This window comes from Oratosquilla oratoria, chromosome 40 (assembly GCF_046742065.1).
Source record: "Oratosquilla oratoria isolate Oo_2021 chromosome 40, ASM4674206v1, whole genome shotgun sequence".
Lineage (NCBI taxonomy): Eukaryota > Metazoa > Arthropoda > Malacostraca > Stomatopoda > Squillidae > Oratosquilla > Oratosquilla oratoria.
Genome location: NC_134816.1, coordinates 28,092,741 through 28,105,170, shown reverse-complemented (window position 1 = coordinate 28,105,170; position 12,430 = coordinate 28,092,741). Strand labels below are relative to the sequence as shown.

The window sequence follows — 12,430 nt, the reverse complement described above, 5'->3', positions numbered from 1 at the left end:
GCTCGATACTGCTACCCAGCTTGACATCTTGTCCTTTGCCACTGTCCTCATGTATCTTTCCTCCAAAAAGTCTTTAATCCATTCTAGTAGTTTGCCTCTCAGTCTTCTAACGTGTTCCAATTTCAGCATAAATCGACTATGAGGTAATTTATCAAACGCCTTCTTTAGGTCCAGGTACACGCAGTCCACCCAGCCCTCTCTCTCTTGTAGCACATCATTCACTCTCGAATAAAAGCTTAAAAGGTACGATACACATGGCCCTCCACATCTGAAGCCAAACTGACTGTCAGTCAGAATGTTCACCTTTTCAAGATATTTGCTCCATCGATCTTTCACAATCCTTTCACATAATTTCACTATTAGGCTGGTCAGTGGTACCAATTTACAAAGGTGGAAACAAGGAAACACTACTAAACTATAAGCCAGTATCACTGGCCAGCCTTATCTTACCTTACCGTCGTGCCATGTCCTCTTGGACTTCCATGGTTGCCGAAGTCCAAGAGGATAAGGCACGGCGGTAAGGTAAGGTAAGGCTGGTCAGTGATACTGGCTTATAGTTTAGTAGTATAAGGACAGAGAGGACTACATCCCGGCCCCGCCCCGTCCCTCGGTGTGGAAACACCCTCGGCAACCAAGGGAACCCCGTCAGCAGTCTCCAACACCGTCACCTGCGCTAACGGAGGCAGAGTTCCCTGGTCTCCCTCAGCGGTCCCGGTTCCGTAACAGAACCAAGAATCGCAGCCCCCTGGCAGAACCTCCTGCCCAAAAGGAGCAGCAGCCGGCGCAAGCCCTTTCATGGCTCCTCACCTTTCAGGATGACGAACTGATGCAGTTCGTCATGGTCGCCTCGGCTGCGCTTGCCCGCCACCTGGGGAACTCGGAGGACCAGGTCAGGGAAGCTACGAGCTTCCTCAAGGACATAGCACAGGCGATGGTCTCCATCAAGAAGTGCTCACCTGCCACCAAGCCCTCCATGTCTCCATCTGCTGCACCAGGTACCACCCAAGTGACCAAAAACTCTCCAATGACCCCATCTCCTGCGCGGCCTCCCCCAGTGCCCTCGACCAGTGTCCAGACACACGAGGAGGATCCAGCGCCCTCCCCAGTATGCACAGAGCCACCGACGTCTGACGAGCCGGTCCGAAAAGGCAAGGCAGGTACCAAGAGTACCGCAGGAGCCGCGGTCAAGACTGCATTGCCTGAGGGCCCAGTCCGAGTCCAGCGGCGTCAGAGGAGGCGAGAGGTTACCCTCTCTAAGGCAGGTGGCGCAGCGTTTGTGGCTGGCTTCCCTGATGTACCTAGGGGAAACGAGGGGATGGATACGGAGACTGACGCTAGTAGCGAGGGCTCTTCTTCGCCGCCAAGCCCGTCAGAAGACGACGAGCGCCATGGATAGATTGCCCACTGTGTGCTCGACCACCCGGACTGTTCGCTTCCTCCAATGGAACATCCTCGGATTCAGAGCGAAACAGTCACTTCTGCAAGCCATCATACGACAGGAGGAAAAGCGGGTCATCCTCCTGCAGGAGACCCTGGTGGGAGAGGAAGAGATCAGGATTTCTGGATACCACGTGTTCGTGTCCCCCAAACGGACACAAGCAGAGGTTGCATGACCCTTGTCCATGCGTCCATCCCATGTTCAAGAATAGACCCACCAATAGAATGTGGGGAAGACGTGGAGGTGCTCGCAGTTCGACTACACTTCCCCCATGAAACGGTCCATGTGTATAACATTTACAAGGCCCCTGGGCGTGGACACTTGGACCTGGGGGAAGTATGCACCGTCGCGGAGGACGACCAGTACACCCTCGCAGGGGATTTTAATGCGCACTACCCCATTCTTCACTCCGTGTCGCCTGCAAACTCGTCCGGGCGACACATTGATGAAATCTTGAACACCAACCCTGGTGTGGTCCTACTGAACGACGGGTCGCCGACGCATGTACGACATGGTAGGCTCGATTTCTCCTTTGTCTCCTCCTCATTGCTGCATCGGATGTCGTGGAGCATCAACGACACGGCTACGAGTGATCATTTTGGAATAGATATGTCGCTCACCGTAGCCCCGCCACCTCCAGTGGTCCAGAGAATAGGAAGGTGGAACCAGCGCAAGGCCAATTGGACGTTGTTCAAGGACAGAGTGGCTCGCGAGGTCGTCACCGACGCTCTGGCCATGGGTGGGTTGGATGATGCGGAGGCCTCACTGGTCTCTGCTATTCATGCAGCGGCAGAGGAGGCAATACCTAAGACCGCCCTCAACAGGAGGAGACATCGTGATGGTTGGTACTACAACCAAGAGATCAAGGATGCCAACCACAGGGTCAACCGTCTGCGAAAGATCCTGCGTAGACACCACAACCCTGTCAACCTGGCCAACCTCCGGAGTGCCGTCGAAGAGGCCAAGGAGACAGCTCGACGTGTGCGTAGCGACAAGTGGCTGGAATGGTGCCAAAGCTTTAGCGAGTCCACCACGCTAAAGGAACTGTGGAGAAAAATCCACACAGCGACCAGCCGTACCCCACCACGGCGCGCTCCCCGTGCACCACAGTGCGAGGCAGAAAATCTGGCGCAAGAATTTGCCAGACGCACGCACACAGCCACGCTACCCGCCGAGCTACAGCAGAGGCAGGCCATGCTACGTGAACCAAGAGAGGCCAGGGTACAAGCTGCCATGGGGTGTCCGGGTGACACGGACACGCCATTCACCGTCCATGAGCTACAAGCCTCACGTAAGAGATCCTCCGACACTGCTCCGGGGAGCGACCTAGTGACGTACTCCATGGTTGCACACCTGGGGGATGCTGGAGAAGAAGCACTCCTCCAGGTGGTAAACAGTATTGGTCCTGTGGAAGACTTCCGTCCAACTGGAAGAGGGCCGACATCGTGCCTATCCCCAAGCCCAGGGAGCCCGGAAAGTATCGTCCTATCTCCCTGACGAGCTGCCTGGGGAAGACCATGGAAAAGATGGTTCTCCAAAGACTTTTGTGGAAACTGGGACCACCACAAGAGAACCTCTATGGCTTCACCAAAGGGGTGGGCACGGCTCAGTGCATCGCAACGCTCTTGAGCCATGTGGAGCAACGTCACGCCATGGTTGTCTTCTTTGACTTAGAGAAGGCATTTGAGCTTGCCAGTCCCGCTGCAATTTTGGACAGTCTGGCTGCCAGAGGAGTACAGGGGAAACTGTTACAGTGGATAGCGGACTACCTCTCCAATAGAACTGCCAGAGTCCGTCTACAGGGAGTGGAGTCCTGCTATCACCCCCTGGAAAATGGTACACCCCAGGGTGGGGTTCTTAGTCCCACCCTGTTTAACGTGCTGATGGCGGAATTAATAGCCATCCCTCTACCTACAGGATGCCGCCTCCTATCATACGCAGACGATGTTGCGCTGGTGGTAGTAGGCAGAGGGACCAAGGCCAGGAGGACGCAAATGTGCCTCGACCGCATTTCCTCAAAATGCGAAGAGCTTGGCCTCAAGATCTCGCCACCAAAGACTAAAGCCATGTGTTTTGGCACTAGCGTGACGCCGAGGGACAGGCTCCTGCTGCAGGGACATGAGGTAGAGTGGGTCAGCACGCACATGTACCTTGGCGTCTGGCTTGACTCCAGGCTGTCCTTCCAGACTGAAGTGGCCTACATCCGGGAAAGGGCCCTCAGCCGGATTAACGTATTGAAGTCCTTGGCGACCAGAGAGGCAGGTGCCAACAGCGCTGTCCTCCGGACATTCTACGTCAGCGCAATTCGACCGGTGATAGACTATGCCAGCAGTGCTCTGGCTGGTCTATCCGCAACACGGTTGGCTGGCTTGGAGGCAGTACAGAACCAGGCGCTGCGCGTAATACTGGGCGCGCCGCGCTGGACTCTGGTCGCCAATATGCAGCAAGAAGCGGGACTGTTGCCTATCAGTGCGAGGATCTCAGGACTGGTGGTAGCCTTCGCCATAAGAGTCATTCAGAGGGAACATGACTCGTTCCTGCGGCGAAGGCTAATCAGCGCCCTCCAGCAAGATCCGGATCTCTTCCCGCAGAAGAGGTGGTCAGCGAGGGTTGCACACCGCATAAGGGACCTTCACCTGCATGACCTTATCCTTCAGAAGAGGAGGGATGTGCCGGTGGAAGGTTATGTGCAGTCTCCCCCCTGGGAGAATCCACCGGCCAGAATCAGTGTGATGGCGTCACGACGCGGTATGCCGCTGCCGCGCCTGCGGGCGGATGCGGAGGACACAATGAGATCTGTCGCCCCGGAAAACTGCGTCGTCTATTTCACAGACGGCTCCGTGGATCCCGTACACAACGTGGCAGGTGCAGCGTTTGTCACGAAGGACGTGCAACAGGGAGTAAGGGTGTTGGGCACTCGCTGCTCGACGCAAGCAGAGGGTGTTGCAGTGGGTCTAGCATTGACCCATGCTCTCAACACCCACCAACATAATGTAGTTGTGCACACAGATAGTCTAGCTCTATTGCAATTAATATCTAGAATTTATCACAATGACCATAAACACCTAATGACCTCGTTGTTATTTCAGCTCAAGGCCCTCCGTCAGCAAGGGAGATCAGTCGTCCTCAATTGGGTGCCGGGACACATCGGCATCCAAGGGAATGAAGCGGCAGACAGGGTGGCCAGAAGAGCGGCCACAGGAGACATGGAAGGCGGAATCGGTGTCCTCCCGAGCCGAACTGAGATCTTGGCCATTGCAACGAGAACGATGGCCAAGAGGGAGCTGCAAACCCACAGGAACCTGGCAGCCCAGAGGCCGTCAGCACGCTGGTACCAAGTTGCCACAGCGTGTGAGCGGCTGAGCCCTGGAGTCCGTCTCTCCAGGATAGAGGAAGTCACCCTTCACCGCCTCCGTCTTGGATATTGGTGTTTCTCGGAGGTGACGGGACAGCCGGAGGCCTGCATCCACTGTGGAGAGGAGGGGGCAAACGGGCTAAATCATTATGTGGCCCTCTGCCCAGCGACCAGTTTTCTGCGTGCGGGCCCCAGGACCTCGGCCGGGGGACACATCCGTCGACTGTCAAGGACACTTACCTCGTATTAGCTGGGACGCCTCCTTCAAGTGCCGCCCCCCCAGATGATACGGATGGGTTTGACTGTACTCACTGATTTTTTACTTATGACACATCACCAACTTAAGCCAAGGACTAATGCCTTCTCTTTTTCACCTTGGTAACTGCGCAGAATGCCTCGAACCGACCGGATGAGACGCGACGGGTGCAAAGGATACCAACCACGTCGGCTGGGACGTCTCCTTCAAGTGCCAGCCCCAGAGGATACGGATGGGTAACTGCGCATAATGCCTTGGCCCGACCGGACGGGACGCGACGGGTGCAGAAAACTAACCACGTCGGCTGGACCGGATGGGACGCGACGGACACAGAGGACACTAACCACGTCGGATGGTCCGTGGGGACCGACCAGGACCGTGCAGCACTTCAACAATTGACATGACTCTAACTTATTAAATACATGTACACATAACCTTAATTGTAAAAGGCATACTAGTATGCCTTCTAGGAGTAGTGGGTAGAGACCCAGGCAAGATGTATTTCTTGTTATCAATAAATGTAAAAAAAAAAAATCTTGTCTTTGTATTCCGCTTGAAGAGGATCACAGCAAGTGATCGAAACATACGGAAATCGTCATTTCCTTTCTTTTCTTAAATTCAATCAACAGTGGGTTTTTAGTGTATTTATTAATGTGTTACGACATTACTGGAGAGGGATATACACATATATATATATATATATATATATATATATATATATATATATACATATATATACATATATATATATATATATATATATAAACACACACACACATAAATATATGTGTGTGTGTGTGTGTGTATTTACCTAGTTGTATTTACCTAGTTGTATTTTACGGGAAGGGGAGCTATGCTCGTGGGGTCCCGTCTTCATATCTCATTTTATCTAAACTATTTTTAAATTCATGTATTGTTTTTGCACACACCACTTTCTCATCTAACTTGTTCCAACTGTCTATTGCTCTGTGAGGAAAACTGTTCTTTTTAAAATCTCTTCTATAGCTGTCTTTTTTTATTTTCTTTCCGTGTCCTCTTGTATTTCTGTCATCCCATTTTATCAGATTCTCTCTATCAGTAATTTCTATGCCTTTCATGATTCTGTAAATAGCTATCAAATCTCCTCTCTCTCTTCTTTGCTCTAGTGTCTGTAGTTTAAGTTTTTGTAGTCTCTCTTCATATGATAGTTTTTAGAGTGTTGGTGCCAGTTTTGTAATTGCTCTTTGTATTCTTTCAAGTTTTTTTATACATTTTTTTGTACTTGGTGACCATATCGTTGCTGCATATTCCAATCTTGGTCTTATCAGGGTGATTAGGATTTTCCTCACCATTTCTTCATCCAGGTATGTAAATGCCACTTTGATTGTTCTTATTAAATTATAAGTTTCTCCAAAAATCTTATTTATATGTTTCTCAGGTGACATATTATTCATAACAATGACTCCCAGGTCCTTCTCATTTTCTACTTTTTTTATTCCTTCTTTTCCCAAATTATATGATCCTGTTATTCTGTTTTTGCTTTTTCCAAATTCCATTATACTACACTTTTTTGTATTGAACTCCATCTCCCACTTCCTACTCCATTCTTGTACTTTATTTAGATCTCTCTGTAGTGATTCACAATCTTCTTCAGTTTTCACTCTTTTCAGTAATTTTGCATCATCTGCAAAGAAGCTCATATAGCTTTCAATTCCTTCATCCATATCATTAATATATATAGCAAACATTATTGGGGCCAGAACTGTTCCCTGCGGGACACCGCTTATTACTTCATTCCATTTTGAGTGCTGATCTCTTATCACTACTCTCATTTTTCTTTCTTGCAAAAAGTCTTCCATCCAATTTAGCAATTTACCTTGTATTCCTCCTTCATATTCTAATTTCTTAAGCAACTTCTTATGTGGTACTTTGTCAAAAGCTTTTTTTAGGTCTAGAAATGCACAATCAGCCCATCCATCTCTTTCTTGTATTATATCTATTAGCCTTGAATAGAAACATATTAAATTGGTGACGCATGATCGTCCTTGTCTGAATCCAAATTGCCTTGGATTTAGTACGTTGTTTTTTTCCAAGTATTTTACCCATCTACTTTTGATAATTCTTTCACATATTTTTGCTATTGTACTTGTTAGAGAGACTGGTCTATAGTTGGTAGGTTCTTCTTTATTTCCTCCTTTATATATAGGTACTATATTTGCTTTTTTCCAATCTTCTGGAACTTTTCCTTCTTTTAAGGAACTGCTTATTATGCTATGTATTTTGTCTGCCAGTTCATTCCTGCATTCTTTCAGAATCCAGTTTGCTATTTCATCTGGCCCATGCGATTTTCTGACATCAAAATTACCCAAGTGTGTCAATATTTCATTCTTTGTTACTTCTATTTCTTCCATAGGGGGACTTTTTCCTTCCACTCAATCTCTTCAGGTTGTATATTTTCCCTTGTAAACACTGATTTAAAATGTTTGTTCATAATTTCTGCCATTTCCATTTCCTCAGTGTATTCAACTCCTCCTTGTCTTAATTTCTCTAAGTCTTGTTTGTTTTTTCAGTTTATTGTTTACAAATCTGTAGAATAGTTTTGGTTGATCTTTACACTTTTCTATAACATCTTTTTCATATTTTCTTTTTTCCTCTCTGCACTTTTGTACATATTCATTTCTATAACCAGTATATATTTTCCATTTTTCAGGTCTTCTGTCTTTTTTTCCATCTGTTCCAGGCTTTGTCTCTTTTGTCCTTTAACTCCCTACAACTTTTGTTGTACCAGCATTTTACATATTCTTTTTCTTGTTTTTGTCTTGGGACATACTTTTCCACTCCTTTTTTGTAAATTTTTGTCAAAATATTCCATTTCTCTTCCACTGTTGTTTCTTCTTTGTATATTTCTTCCCAGTTTTCTTGTTGGAAGAATTCTCTTATTTTATCAAAGTTTGTTTTTTCATACATCATTCTTCCTTTTCTATATTGTTCATTTCTTTTCATATATTTTTCTTCATTAAGTTCCATTTCAATCAATATGTGGTCACTTTTACCTATTGGTGTTTTATATTCAATCTTGTCCACTATTCTAGGTTCAGATGTAATTATTAAGTCTAGCCTCGATGGTTCTTCTTCATTTCTATACCTAGTGTTCTCTTGTATCCATTGTGTCATTGAATGGTCAGTAATCATCTCAAGTAGAGCATTTCCCCATGAGTCATCACCACTCTTTACTGTCATTTCTTCCCAGCAGATTTCTTTGCAATTAAAGTCGCCCATCATAACTATTCTTCCTCCGTCTTCCATTATTTTAGTTAATGCTATCTTTGTGTCCTCTAACATACTTTTATGTTCACTCTCCTCCCATGAGGCTGTTTTCGGAGGCACATAATTGATCACAAATTTTCTGCTCTTCTTATCTCGGTCTTCCACTTCTATCATAATCATCTCTACTGTATTCTTTCCATATATGACACCTTTCACGTTTATATCCTTCTTAGTCAGGAACATAACTCCACCCCCTTGTTTTTTCTCTCTGTTTCTAATCCAATAATTGTATGTATCATGTCCTACACTGTTGGGTGGTAGTGGGCCTTTTAATTTTGTTTCTACAATTCCCATTATGTCCGGTTCTTTTTCTTTCAAATAATCATTCAGTTCATTCAATCCTGTTATCAATCCATCTATATTTGTGTAAGACACTCTTAGTTTTCTGCCACTTCCATTGTATTCTCTGTTTCCCTTATGTTTTTCTTTAGTATGTCGAACTGCTTTATTTTCATGTTCACTACTCTCCAATAGAATCTCTCTTTCTCTGACTCCGTTCTTTCCTCGTTTTTTGCCTTAGCTTCAATTCTTTTCTACTTTTCTGCCTCTCTTTCCTCCTTATTCATTTCTCTTTTTATCCATACCTTTTTATATTGATCATTTGTTGCTAGTTTCCCTGTCTTGGATAGAATTTTCTCTGCTGTTGTTTGTGACCTGAATTTAATCTTAATTGGTCTGGTCTTATCTGTACTATATTTTTCGAGTCTGAATTTTTCCTCAATTTCCTTTATAATTTCTGGTTCATCTTCCTGGACTAATTTTAATAAACTGCTTACTCTTTCATTTTCCTCCTTGATTCTTGCAGTTCTATCTGGGTTATGTTTCTCTTCCATTCCTAATATAATTATACATTTCTTTTTGTCAGCTAATTCTCTTACTATATTCTCCTTCTGTCTCATCACTTTAATAACTGAGTCTTCATTATGTTCTTTCAATTGCTGTTTGACTATGTCAGTGAATGAAACCTTATTCCCTTCTTGAGTTATTCTCCAATTTTTAGCTTCTGTAGCTAGTTTCTCTCTGTTTTCATTACTATTCTTCTTCAATTTCTCATTCTCCTCCTTTACATTTCCTAACTGTCATTTTAGGTCCTCTATTTCTTCAGTTAAGTTTCTGTTAGCCTTCTCTAGTTGTTCCAACCTTTCAATTCTTTGAAAAATGGAGTCTACGTTACCTAACTTACGCTCCAAGTCCTCGATCACCTTATCAACTCTCTCCTCTAGTCTTATCAGTCGGGGGGGGGGGGTTGTGTCCCCCCCACCCTCTTTAAATCCCTGGAACATATTCTCGTCACTTTCTTCTGTATTGCTCCTCTCTATACTTCTAATCTTTACATTTTTATTAGACATTTGATCCTCGCTAAGTCTTTTGTTTACCTTCCGCTTGTCTGGCTGGTCAAAGTCTACTCCCTCCTCATTTCCTTCCATTTCCCTCAGTAATCCCTCCCCTTTTCCTCTTTCCCTACGTTCCCACTACTCCACGAGCAATTTCCCCCCCACCCTGCAAAAACACTAGGCACTTCTCTTTGCGTTGGGATCCACAGACTTCACTTTTCTTCAGAACGTCTTCTAAGCCGTCCATTCGTTGAAGTGTGTGTGTGTGTGTGTGTGTGTGTGTGTGTGTGTGTGTGTGTGTGTAGCCAGGTAGTATATTCTCTTGTAAACATACGAGGTTGAAGGCTAAAGAGGATTCACTGTTGATTATTTTATTGCGTGTAGCTTCGATACAACGCACAATCTTTTTATCTTCAGATTTGACGTATCTTAGTGGTTGTCCTATTGTGGCCGACGTTTCGGAACTTCCTGGTTCCATCTTCTGGGCGATCTGATGTGCAGTGTCTGTGGATGTCGTATTTATACAATGGAGTTGGGATCATAAGGATTTCCGCAGAAAGGGGTCTCCTCTCAACACAGCGCTCCTAGAGGTCGGACGTCTCTGCACTCCAGCTCTCTCGACAAACGCCCAGGGATCTTCGCCGGCCGGTGGTGGCGAGGAGATATATCTCCTTGCTGCTGCCGGTCTGGCACAGGCCGACCTCTTCGTTGACGTCGGCAGGCGGGTTTACACTAAGACAAATACACATATTTCCCAAGTCACGTAATTCTCTGTTTTCAGAGTAGTGCTTGGAAGAAAAGAGGCACACGCACAACTTGCTCGTTGGCTTACCGGAGGCCCAAACCGTCTCTCACTCAGAACCCTCAATCTGATCGCGGGCTGGTCGACGGAGAGATTTGGGACACCTCTCTGTCTAACCGGCCCGCAACCTAACGCTGGCCTCTTCGCTGACGCTGGTGAGCGAGTTTACACTTCTGACATTTTACACACAATTCCCAATCGCGTAATTCTCTGTTTTCAGAGTTGTGATTGGAAGGAAAGAGATCATACAACACCCGCCCGCCTGCCCCCCCCCCCCTCGCACCGCCACTGAATCAATTCTACTGACCTTCAAACCCAACCTGGGGAAAAGCAGGCTACTCAGGCCCCACCTGTGGCTTATCAGGAACGCGCTCTACACGCTCGCCGGTGGTGGCGAGGAGATATATCTCCTTTGCTGCTGCCGGCCGACCTCTTCGTTGACGTCGGCAGACGGGTTTACACCGCCCGCCTGCCCCCCTCGCACCGCCACTGGATCAACTCTACAGGATTTCAAACCCAACCTGGGGAAAAGCAGGCTACTCAGGCCCCACCTGTGGCTTATCAGGAACGCGCTCTACACGCGGGAAGTGAACTCTACTCACTTCCCGTAAGATACACACACACACCTCTCACGAACATAGCCGCGCCACACGCACAAACATCTACACTTACTTTTTCTTCGACTAAAATTCGCTTCCTTTCTAGCTTTCATCTTCTCATTTCAGTTTACCTCCCACTAAAGATTTTTCCGTTTTCCACCTTTCTCTACTACTACGCCTCCTACCATTTTCTAAACTTTTGTTGGTGATCCTAATCCTAATCCCGGCGTCGGCGCCCCCGTCGAAGCTTCCAGTCCATTTCTCCCGAGCCACGACCACCAACTGCCCCAAATCGCTCGCTAATTCGTCCGGTGGCAATAGCCCTCTTTTATACGCTATTATATTTTCATTTTCTTACAGACATTCTTCCCCTCCCACAGAAACCGATCCCGCGCAAGCGGGTGGTCTTTCCTAGGAATTCAGAATTCAGATCGCCCAGAAGATGGAACCAGGAAGTTCCGAAACGTCGGCCACAATAGGACAACTACTAAGATACGTCAAATCTGAAGATAAAAAGATTGTGCGTTGTATCGAAGCTACACGCAATAAAATAATCAACAGTGAATCCTCTTTAGCCTTCAACCTCGTATGTTTACAAGAGAATATATATATATATATATATATATATATATATATATATATATATATATATATATATATATTGGTAGGAGGCCATGTTGTATACATGATTTCAAGAAATCTACAGCGACAATGGCGTTGTTGAGTTTATATTGGAGCTTTAATTTCTCTCGTGCAACAAGTTTCTGTGTTGGTTCCAAATAGCTGAGGTGTCCAAAAGACATTTGGTACGTTTTTCTCTTTTTTAATTCTCCTATTCGTATTTCGACCTCACTCGGTAATCTTCAGGGGAGTAACAATAGTTGGTGATTACATGGGTTTAAATACAGGATGTACATTGGCCAAACACTGGGAGAGATCATTTCATGTAGCCGTGATCCGTAGCGCTGCGTACGTGAAAAGTAGCAAACTTCCTTGTGGAGTGTGGAAAGGGGTGTTATTGTTTGTGTTATGTGCGTCTACTGCTTGGGAGTGTGGTTGTGGGCATGAGTCGTATGTTAATGGAAGGTTTCTCGATGTATATGTTCACTGCTTCGGCCATCTTAAGGCGAAGGGGGTCGTGAGCTTTGTAGATTATTTTAGTGTTTTCGTTTAGTGTTTGTCTGGTGATGGTGGTTTTGTGTTCTTTTGTCATGTGTGTTTTGATGGCGCCATTCTGGAGGTGGTATGTGAGTCTTTTGGAGATTGTCATAGAAGTCATGCCAATGTATGAGGAGGTGCGGTGCTGACAATCACCGACAGGGCAATCAAACTTATACACG

The 12,430-nt window shown here is 46.2% G+C and overlaps 1 protein-coding gene across 2 annotated transcripts in view; it reads right to left on the bottom strand.

The window, feature by feature from the left end:
• Window positions 1-12,430, bottom strand: part of LOC143020734 (arylsulfatase H-like) — a 30,389-nt gene that overhangs the window by 15,503 nt on the left and 2,456 nt on the right. The window contains exon 1 of one of the 2 annotated variants that reach the window (XM_076177440.1): window positions 5,168-5,305. The exons of the other annotated variant lie outside the window; for it this stretch is intronic. The gene's annotated coding sequence lies outside the window, so the exon portion shown is untranslated. Of the gene's footprint in view, window positions 1-5,167; window positions 5,306-12,430 lie in introns of those variants that run through there. 2 annotated transcript variants of the gene reach the window in all.